Source organism: Leptosomus discolor, chromosome 6, assembly GCF_034619465.1.
Source record: "Leptosomus discolor isolate bLepDis1 chromosome 6, bLepDis1.hap2, whole genome shotgun sequence".
In the NCBI taxonomy this organism is placed as follows: domain Eukaryota; kingdom Metazoa; phylum Chordata; class Aves; order Leptosomiformes; family Leptosomidae; genus Leptosomus; species Leptosomus discolor.
The window spans coordinates 15,650,192-15,661,240 of record NC_141396.1 but is presented as its reverse complement, the minus strand read 5'-3'; positions in this window follow the sequence as shown (position 1 = coordinate 15,661,240).

Below are 11,049 nucleotides of genomic sequence, written 5' to 3'. Positions count from 1 at the left end.
AGGGCCATGTGCTGGGGACATCACTGGAGGTGGGGGAGATGCTTCACTGCTGACCCCCAGCTCCTTCCCCTTTGTCACCGGCCTCTCCAGGGACACAGTGCGCATCCTAGTGCTAAATGGGTGCTGCAGCAGCGCATCGAAGCCCTGGCCCTGCGGTTTGGGCTACTTTTGCTGGGGGAGAGGCCAGCTATGGGGATGTGTGGGGCCGGGGCCGCTCAGGAGTGGGCCTGTTGGCCCAGCCCCTTGGGAGACGGCAGTGAGGGTGCCTACATGTCAGGTGGAGGCTGCTGCTGCTGGGGGCCGTGTCCTGCCTGTCCCCTGCTCCGTTGAGGAAAGGGGCCTGATGGCTGGCTGTTGCCTCCCACCCTGCAAATCCCTGCCCAGGAGCTTTGGAGGGGGCAGAGGGCCCTCCTGTGGCCGGCTGGAGCCAGGTGGACCAAGGATGGGTGGGGGCGAGCTCTCCTGGGTGCAGCTGCGGCGGATGCAAAGGGACAGGAGCTGAAGGACCACGACAAGGAGCTGGTCCAGAGCAGCTGGGGGTGACTGCTGGATGCTGAAGGCTCCCGCTTCTCCCTCGTCCTGGTGCAAGGGGAGAAACACGAGGAGCTGGACTGTGCTGCTCACTGAGTCAGCCCTGGGCTGGGCAGTCCCTCCTGCCCTGGATAGAGGGGACAGAGCGGCCCTACACAGTCTCCTTTTTGTGCCCCTAATCCTGTCTTCCATCCTCCCAGTCACTTGCAGACCCCAAGCCAGGGGCTACCTCCAGCCCAGCATCCCCTGAGGCTCTGTGCTCTTCTGAGACCCCTCTTTTGCCCTTGCAAAAGGGCAGCAGGGCAGGACCTGGCCACCCCCTTACCCCAGCCCACCTGCTTCTTCTAAACCCCGGGATGCCACACTTGCAAAGAAGGTCCAAGGGATGGAGCTCCTGAGGTGCCAGGGAGGAGGTGGGTGCTGAGCCCCCAGGGTGGGTGCAGGCAGGGTGCGCAAAGGCAGTTTTAGGCATCTCCAATGAGGTGTTGCCTCATTCCTGCTTCCCAGGAAGGGGCTTTGGCTGTTCCTCATCCTCAATGCACCCCCTTCCTGCACTCCCTGGCTGTGAGTCTGATCATCCTGAAAATTAAAAATAAATCAAAATGCAGCAGCGCTTAGAGACTGAGTGGAAAGTTGGGGAGCTGGGACGGGCTCTCTGCTCCTGCTGCAGAGCACCTCGATCCCACCTCCCCATCCCTGCACCCCCAAGGTGGGTGCAGACTGGGGGCTCAGGCAATTCCTGTCCCCCTATCAAGTGTCTCTCTGCCCCCCAGGATAAAAGAAGAAAAAGCCTGGGCCAAGTCACCGAAGCTCGGAGCCTTAGGCAGCTCGTCCCACCCTGCTCCCTACCCTGCGGGGTGGGCACCCATCCTGAGCCATCCATTCTTGTCCTCCTGCAGGGGTTGGAGGGTGCCAGGGCTGGGGGGAAATGGGTGCAGAGGGGGTGGTTTGTCTCCTAACATTGGCGCTTTGTATTCATGAGTAAATATTTGCTAATGGCAGCACGGCCGGGTGAATGTAAGGGAGCTGCTCCCCCCGCCGGAGCAGGCAGGGAAATGAATATGAATTTATCATGATTAGGTGAACCCAGCAGGGAGAGCGGGAGAGAGAGGGCTAGGCAGGGAGGGGGCGGGCGAAGATGGATCTGTGCAATAAAATTAAATAAGGACACCAAATAGAGTCACTTCTCACGCGCCCGCCCGCCCTCCTGCGTGCGGGGCCTCTCCCGCCTCCCGCGCTCCTCTGGCTTTGCTGATTTCTCTCTTTCCTCAAATTTATGAGGCCAATTATGAAGATGAGGTTGGAAGTTCTCGGAAGTTCACTAAATGCAAAGTGCGGTCCCTGCTGTTCCCATCAAATTAATTAACCAAACGCTATTGATGGCCAGCGCGACGCTGGTGCGGCGTGGAGCACGGGGGAAGGGCTGCTGGGGTGCAACTGAGGGGGGCCTGGTTGGGGGCAGAACACCGTGTGGGGCATCCTCAGGGCCAGGGCCTGGGCAGCAGGAGTGAGGGACAGAATGGGGGATTCACCAGGTCCCAGTGTCGATGCTCGGTATCACAGTCTCTGTTTCCAGCCCTGGTGGTCTCTGTCTGGAGGAAGATGCACCCGGGTGATGGCAGGGCTGCCTGATGGGAAGGTGGCCACGGCAGGGGCTGGTGGTCAGCACGAACCTGTGTCTGGAGGAGCAAAGCCTGGATCCGGTGCTCTCTTGGGCACCCCAGGATCATCCCCCCAGCTGGGCGGGGGGATGCTGACCCCGATCCCAAGGGGGTGGTCTGCTCAGGGGGCTTGCGCTTGATAGACAAGTAACCTTCCCTACGGCTAAGCAGTGATGATGCAGTCAGGACAGGCCCACTGCCGCCTTGCCCTGCTCCCTGAGTCCCAGAAGCCCTCACTGCCTCAGTTTCCCTACCTGTGCTATGGGAACTACCTGTGACTTGCAGGGTGGAGTGCCCTGATTTGACACAGCCCCTTGGCCATCCCAAACCTCGGCGCGAAGCAGCCCAACTCTGTGCAGGGCTCAGGGAGAGGGTGGGCGGCTTCGCGGTGGGGGCAACAACCATATGCCTAAAGGACATCAGCTCTTACAGGGCAGCTCCTGTGCCTGGAGTGGCCATGTCGTGTCTCCCCCTCCCGGGGAATGGCTTTTGAGGGAGAGGCATCCAACATGACCCCCATGTCTGCCCTGCCCCATGGTGCTGAGATGCCTCCTCCATGCTCACTGAGTGTGCGAGCAGCGGGGATGGTGCTGCAGAGTTGCTGCCGTGTGGGGGATGCAAGTCCCCAGTTTCATGTCAGACACTGGGCAAACAGCCCTTCCTTCACCTGTCTCGCGGGGGGGGGGGGGCGGGGAGGGGGGTGTAAAATTCACTCAAAGCAGTGTGTAAGTTGCTCGGGTAAGTCTTGCAACACTGGCTGTGCTACAGCAAGTGCTTGACGTTGTGAAAGGGTCCAGTACCGAGGCCCTGGCTCAAACCCAAGATGTCTCCACTTGCTACACTATCACTCGGTGCCTCAGTTTCCCTCCTTCTTGCATCTCCTGGGGCAGGGTCTGGTTTTCACTGGGTACAAAGAGCGTCCCCATTCCCAAGGAGCCTTAGTAACATTTAGTGGCTGTGAAACGTGGCCAAATAAAGGCTCAGTCTTCACCCCCAAACCAGCCTTGTTTCACACCAAATATATGTGTCATAAGGCTCCCTGCTTGTGCCACCCTGGCACGGGGACCTTCCCCTGTAGTGCCATGGGGTCCTGACGGAAATCCTTTGCAATCGCTGTGCAGGTCCAAGCAAACCAGCTTGTGGAGAGGTGAAAGATGCAGGCTGTGTCTTTGGACCAGGGATCTCCCAGAGGGGAAAGGACACAGAGGTCCCGGGGAAGGCCAGATCTGAGCATCCCTGCATGTGCCCAGCTCCTGGCACAGCTCCGGCTGCGTGCCTCTGTCTTCCTGCTCTTGTTCTCTTCACTGGGTTTACTCCTGCCCCCGTGATCAATGGGCTCTGGTCGGGCTGGAAAACAGCACAGAGGCATTTACAAACCGGCTGTCTCTCCAACAGGGCCATAACTCAGGCTCCCTGTCACCGCAGGGAATGGGAGGCAGGCGCTCCTGCTCCGGCGGCAGCACCGCTGTTTCCCCTCTCGTGGTAAATGTGTTACTGGGGGATAATTTACCTGCTTATGTCAAGTTTTAAAAAGAAATAGACTGGCTGCTCTGCAGCTCCTGACACTCGCAGCATGCGTGCGTGGACACACGTGTCTGCCCAGAGGAAAAAAAATCACCTAAGCTGAAAGGAGCAGTTTACAAACACCTGGACTAGGGAGCTGCGTGGAGTCCCTGGTGCCTGGTACCCAGGCTGAGCTCTGCCCGCGGTCTGTCCCTCCTTGGGGTTTCAGGGGTCTGCGGCCACCCGCTGGCCCTCGTAGGGCTCCCCAGCTGCGCCGGGGAGGGTTGGGTGCCCCGTGTCCCCAGCAGCGTGCCGCGACCGTCCCCTGCCCACACTCCTGCAGGCAGCGGACCGGGGTGGGTGGGGGGATGTTGGTGCAGCCGCCCTGTCACCCGTGGGAGAGGACCTTGCTGGGGACCCCGGGGGGGCTGAGAAGCTGCTCCCGGCCGGCCCAGCCCCGACGCGGTGGGCTCGGGCAGCCGCCGCCCGCGCAGGCAGCAGAGGGAGCTGGAGGACCGGGTATGGGCAGCAGCGGGCAGGCTCGGGCAGCCCGGGCCTCTGCTGGGGCTGGGCGGCTCAGCCAGCCCCGAGTAGGGGGCAAAACCGCCCCCCCTCCACCCAGGCTTCCCGCAGCAGGGCGGCGGGAGGTGCCCTCAGCTGCAGACTGTCCCCTCAGCCCCTCTGACCCGGCTCCAGACCCGCCACCCCTGTGGGCACCCAGCTCTGCTGCAGGCCCCTCCTGAGCTCGTCCTCTACGCCTTCGCTAGGCTTTTAGGGGCTCGGCCCACCTGCTTCATTTTGGGGGGCCATGCAACTTCTCTCTGGCTGGGCACCGTCGTGTCCCTTGTCCCCCCTGTCCCCATCACCAGCTGGGGCAGGTGGCACAGTGCTTCCCATCACCCTGAGGAGGACCTGCTGGGGTGGACGTGGAGTGGGAGGGGAGGGTAAGGCCTCCGTCCCTGGGCAGCATCCCAGGGCCGAGGGGGAGTCCTGCAGCACATGGTGGGTGCCTGTCACTGCCGTCCCCCCGTCTCCTTGCCCATAGGGAGCTGATTTATGTCCGGGCCAGCCTGCACTGACCTCCTCCTTTGGCTCAGGCATTATAACTAATGGCAGGTCAGCAGAGCTACAGCAAAAGTGAAGTGGCTGGTAGGGGGCTGGGAAGAGGGGACGTAGGGTCAGGGCGGGGCGGGGGGGCTGCCGAGGTTCCCGGTTGCAATAGCACAGCTACCCAGAGCCAGGGACAGCGGGGCTGGAGCAGGCGTACCTCCCAGCCTGTCCCCCTTCACCCTGTCCCTGTTCCCTGCTCCTGAGGGCTCTTGCTGACCGTGGTCTCCTCCTGCTTTAACCACAGGGTGTCCTGAGTCAGCAGCATCAAGCCCGGAGGGGTGGCTCCTTGTTGGGGGGAAGCTGAGGCACTCATGGACTGATGGCTTCATGAACATGAACAGCAGAGCCGGGGGGGGGCACCACGTAGCTGAGGCCAGTCCTTGCCCAGGACTCGCTGGGACGAAGGACCAGGAGGCCCTTGCAAAGGTACAGCAGGGTATGATGCAATGGTCAGGGGCCTGAAGTGTCCGCCTTGGTGGGAGCAATCCTACCTCCTGCTTGATCCACGAGCACTGGGGTGCAGAAATCTCCCATGGTGGCTACACTCCTCCTGCCCTCCCCCCCCTGCACGGGACACATGTCCCTCCAGGTCCCAGACCCCAGAGCACATGGCCCTGTGTCGCTCAGCCCCGTCACAGTGTACTCTCCGTGTATTTTGACAATAAACCCTGTTTGTTTTCCCAGCTGGACTGGATAACCAGCCCAGGAACATGGCCCAGACTATGGGAGCTGAGCTTTGGGGGCAGCTATATCAGCTGCCACCCCAGTCCCTGCCTGCAGCAACTGCTGAGGTGGGACCTCAGCATGGCTGTAAACCTTGATATTCGTGTACCCACCAGGCAGCTGCTCCCTGTCCTGGGGTGATGCCAGCCTGACGTGCCAGTCTAGGTGTTCTGAGTGGGCTGAGGGGAGCCCTTGGAGATGCCATCAAAACCAGCTGCCCCGCTCCTGGCTGCACACCGAGAGCTCTCCACTGCCTGGGGATAAGGGAGAACATTTTAAAAAATGACAAGACCACAAGAACAAGGTTTCTGACTGCTGAAGCTCTGCGGGAGCATTTGCACAGCACAGTGATTCCTTCACCGTCCTGTGCTTGGGCAGGACCCCAGTGTGCCCCCCCAAGGGAGGGCACCACCATGGCTACTGTCCTCAGTGCCCCAGGCTGGGGTTTCCCTGCCCCAGCAGGAGCCCAGCTTTGCCCAGGCAATGGAGGGGAAACTGGGAACAAACCCAACCATGGTCCTGTTGCTTGGAGGGCTCCCAACCCTTGGCTGCACTGCAGGAGCTCCCTGCTTGCCCAGTCTCCCAATTCTCCTCATTTGACATTGTCCCCACAGGACACGGTGGCCAGTGTTGGTGTCCCTGCTCCGCAGCGGCTGAGCCTCCTCTCAGGGTGACGCTGTCCTGGCCCCTCTCCACCACACTTTTGCAAAGAGGAGCTCTCTCTACATTGTATTTTCCACACAGCATGTACTGATTTGCCTGGGGACTCATCCACAGGGTGGCATGTGTGATCCCAGGGGCAGAGCAGGGTCCTGAGGCTAAGAGACCTGGGTGAAAACCGCATCTCCACAAGATGGCTGCAGAAACCTTTTCCCTTAAGGTCGTCTCTGAGACAGGGCTGGGGCCTGTTTCTGGCAAATGTTTGTATATTTTCCTGTTGTACAACAAATGTTTGTACAACTCCCTGTTGAGTGGAGTTAAACACCACTGGTCTTGGTCAGATTTCAGGTTGATGCTGCGCATGTGACGCAGCCTTGCTGACACCCTGCTGTTGCTCTCTGCTGGGGAAGGATGAGAAGGTAGCAAACCACATCCACTAAGGCATTAGGACTTTCCCAGAGATAAGCAGTATCTGCCTGCTTGTGGTGGGAAGGGCTTTCTTTTGGTGGGCTGTATTGCCAAGGGCTGGGGTGTGCTGGCTGCCACCCCCTCAGTTGGACACAGCCTCTCCTGGCACTGCCCGGCCGTCCCGCAGATGCAACGAGTCTGTCATGGTCCCACCAGGCTTCCTGCTGCTGTTTGCAAACTGAGGGGTCTGCTGGTGTCCAGACTGACACTTGTCGCGCTTTCCAACCTGTAACACTGATTTCTGCTCCCTGTTTTTCAACCAAGGGGTATTAACTTTGCAAAGCTGCAGTGAAAGCTCACATCCTTGCAAGCACCCCCTCCCCAACAAGCCTATCAAGTCCCTCACATGACCCTACTGTGGGTCATTTTGCAACATTATGGGGGTGATTTTTTTTCATTTATTTTTTTAGGATCCTTCTTAGGGCTAATCGCATTCAGGCAACAGCAGCTGGTGCCTTGCACCACCCTTGAGCATTGGCCACTAACAGGCCCAGGTGCCTCATCCAAATCTCAGCCCAGCTGGGGAATCATGTCCTCTGGTCTGAACCTGCTGCAGAAGCAGGAGCTCAGTGCATTCCCAGCTGGCTCTCAGCAAAGGTGATTGGTTTGAAAGCATTTCCATGGCCTCCGTGCTTATTTTGGCTTCTGGCTTCTGGAAAGCAGGTTAAATCTATGCTGCTAGACAGCACCAGAGGCTGAGCTTCATTCAGAAGAAGCTGTTGGAGGACATTGCTCAGCTCTCACTCTGAACAGGCAAAAAATTGGATCTGGGATGTAAAAGTTACAGGGTACAGCTAGGTGAGTCTGGCTCCATATTAGCAGCTTTTACTACAGAGGTGGGATGCTCCCACTGGAAATGGTTACCATTTGGGATCAGTTTTGCTCCAGCAATATTTCAAGTTTGTTAAAGCCCTTTTGAAAGCCTGGGCAGGTGGAAGGGGCATGGGGAGTTGTAAATAACTGGGAGCTTTAAAAAAACTCCCTGAAATGACCAATAAATCCGCCAGGACATGACAGGGATCACTCATGGACCCCTCCAGAAGAAACTCAGCTCTTCAATGAACAGAAAAAGTACTTTCAAAAGCACAGTCAGCAGCACAGTGCAGTGCCCGGGCAGGGAGCAGCATGTACCTGAGCCTCTTTCTCTATCACCCAAGGACAGGGATGTCCCCTGGCAGGTCCCCGTGCCACTCGCCCCTTGTGCCTTGCTGTGTCCTGCCTGGGGTTGTGGGGATACATGCTGCAAAGCAAAAGAAATGCGGGGTCTGAGCCTCCAGACTGTCTGGCATAAGGTAAATAACACACTCAGGAGACGGCTGCTCCACGCTGTGCTGTGGGGTGCAGAGATCGTGTGGGGCTGCATCCCCTGAGCATCACCCACGTCAGGCCTGGTAAGGGCTGGGGGCTGCTCAGACCTTCCCTGTATGCAGAGAAGATGGAAAACCCCCACCAGTGTGGTCTCTCAGCATGTGTGCAAGGTGCCAGCAGGGCCAGATTTGGCCACTCAGTGGGACTCCGATGGCAGCGCAACCGCTTCTTGCCCAGGACCTGGACTGAAAGTACTGGTCGGGGTATCTATACACCCCGCGAGTCTGACTGCATCTCTGGGTGCTCTTCAGGTCTCTGGGCAGAGGACGGGGAAGAAGTCGTTTCTTGCACATTTTCTGCACCCCAGTGAAAACACCCAAGGGGGCCAAGGACAGGGGGTGGGGAGGGAGATGGGACCTATCTCCTTGCCAGGGTGCTGAGAGGTGGCGAGGGGTGTGCAGGCGGCTGGGTGGGTGTGGGGACACCAGCTGGGTGGCAGTGTGGGGTCCATCGGGAGCAGCGCCTGCACGAGCATCCTCGTCACCCCATTCTGGGGCCGTGGGCTGCTCACCTCGGCTGTGCAACCCATGCTGGGGGCTCACAGCCCCTCTTCCCCAGCGGGTGCTGAATTGGGCCCTCTGCCACCCTCACTGGCAGATATGCCTCTGTCCTTGCCACCAAGGGCACAGCCACCAGTGTACTCGGTGAGTACAGATGGCCATGACCCCGGGGGGGGTGTCTGACCCCCCACCCCCAGCTGCCTTCCCCCAACCCCATCCCAAAGCAAGTCATTGCTTCCCACGAGCACCCCAAGGACGCCTCATGCGCTGTTCAGCTCCCCGACGGCCACCTCCTCTCTGTCCCCGCAGGACACGGTGGCCAGTGTTGGTGTCCCTGCTCCGCAGCGGCTGAGCCTCCTCTCAGGGTGACGCTGTCCTGGCCCCTCTCCACCACACAGCGCTCCCCCCCTCCACTCTGAATGCTGCAGCAGATGGTGGAGGTGACATTTGTCTGGGAGTGACGTGCCTGACGATGGCTGTGTCCCCCCCTCCTCCCTCCGCCCTGGATGGAGGAGCCTTGAGCCCACCCGGCAGAGGCAGGATGGACAGGCACAGGCTGGGGGGTCCCCCCCAGGCCCCACCTCTACTGCAAGCCCCCCCAGACATCTGCACCTATTGTCTCTCTGCGTCCCACCAAAACCCCTCTCCCAAGGGGCTGGGGCACTGGGGTGGCTGGGGGGGGGGCATCGTCCCCAAGGGCAAGCACCCATCACCGCAGGGTGTTTGGGGAGGGGGCCGGGCACCGGGCACTCCTGTTTGTTCTCCGTTTTCTGCCTTAATTAGAACCCGGAGAGACCAGGCGAAATCGCATTAGCGTGGGGCCCCGGTGCGCTGAGCCATCCATCTTTTTTTATTACAGCGTAATGGGGCTGCTCGCGAGGCGCCGTGCGATTTGTCACAGGCCTCGTTCCCTGATAACGGGCATTTGTCATCACTTTCTTCCCGTGTTAATGTCATCATCGGCGAGCTGACAGGCAGACCCGTTGAGGGAGCACTGGCGACAGACCACATCCGTCAACCTAATATTTCCATGGCTGTGGGGATCAGCCGGGCTGCGAACACACATTAAAGTGCTTATGAGGGGGAAAAAAAAAAAAAAAAAGAAAGAAGAAAAAAAGGAAAAAAAAAAAAAAGCCGTTGTCATTAATTAAGATGTTAGTGCGAGCGTGTGCGCGGGTGGCGCTGCGTGGGGACAGGGGGGCTGCGGCGCGGGGGGACGCGGGGCGGCGCGGGCGCGATGCAGTGGCCTTTTAACGGAGCGCGCATCAGCTCCTGAAACCCATTTAAAAGATATTTGGGACTGGGGAATCGGCGGCGAGCGCGGTGGAAAGGTCATTGTTAATAAGGGAAAGCGCAGGGAGGGCATGGGCATGGCCGGTGGAGGACAGCGGGGACGGTCACCCCGTGGCCAGTGGAGGACAGCGGAGACAGTCACCCCCCTGCTCTGGGGGAGTATCGTCCTGCAGGGTCTGTTTGAGCCACTCATGTCACGAAGTGAGCAGCCTCAGCCCTATGTGGCAGCAGGAGGTGGTGGGGGAGGTGACCCTAGAGAGGGGTTGGTCAAGGGCAGGAGCGGGGGCATGGGGTGGGCTGTGAGCGGGGGTCAAGGCAGAGGGGGCTGAGCACCCCACAAACAGGGCTCTGCAGCTGCAAGCAGGCCATGCAGGCAGAAGTCTGGAGGGCCAAACTTGTGACCACCCCCTCCATAAGCAGCCACCAAGGAGACCTGGCCCAGGCCCTGAGGCCAGTTCAACAGCAAGGGGGCTCAGGTCCTCACCCCCTAATATTTGGCTGTTGCCATGGAAACAGGTGGTGGTGATGGGGAGGAGTGTGAGCAGCAGAGGGTGTGTGGCACCCTGGGTGTTTTTGGTGGGGGAGTCTGTTTTCTGTGCTCTTCTGGGATTCCTGTGGTGTACAGAACAGGAAGGTTTGGGTGGTTTGTTTGTTTGTTTGTTTTTAATTAACTTTTGGGTTGTTTGGGAGGGTTTTGGGGTGGGTGTCTCAGCCAGCTCTACCCACAGTCCTCCCAGCTCCCATGATGTCTTAGTACGACCTTGATTTGCACGGCAAATATGTGACTTCAGGAGCTCTGATGCAGCCCAGAGGTGTCCAGAAATGGGAACCAAAATGCTTCTTCCTCTGCCCAAATCCAACCCACAGGTCCCCTGGGAGAGCTCCCTGCTGTTCCCGACATGTGGCTGGACATGGTGCCAAAGGACCAAGCGCTGGCAGAGAGCAGGCAGCCGTGGGCAGCGCCCAAGAAAAAGGGAGCGTGGGGTTTGGAAATGTGGCTGTGACAGAGCTTTCACCCCCAATTTGCCCCATCCCAGGGGACAGGCAGGGGCAGGCTGTGAAGAGAGGCCACGTGTCCCATGTCCCAGGAAGGCTCCCGGTGCTTTCTTTCGTTGCTCTTCTTTTTCTTCTTCTTTTCTGTCCTTCCTTGTTCCAGACACAGGCTTGGTGCCCGGGAGAGTCGGGTTTGGAGGGAGGTGTGTGGCTGTTTTAGAGACCTGGGCCCTTTATGT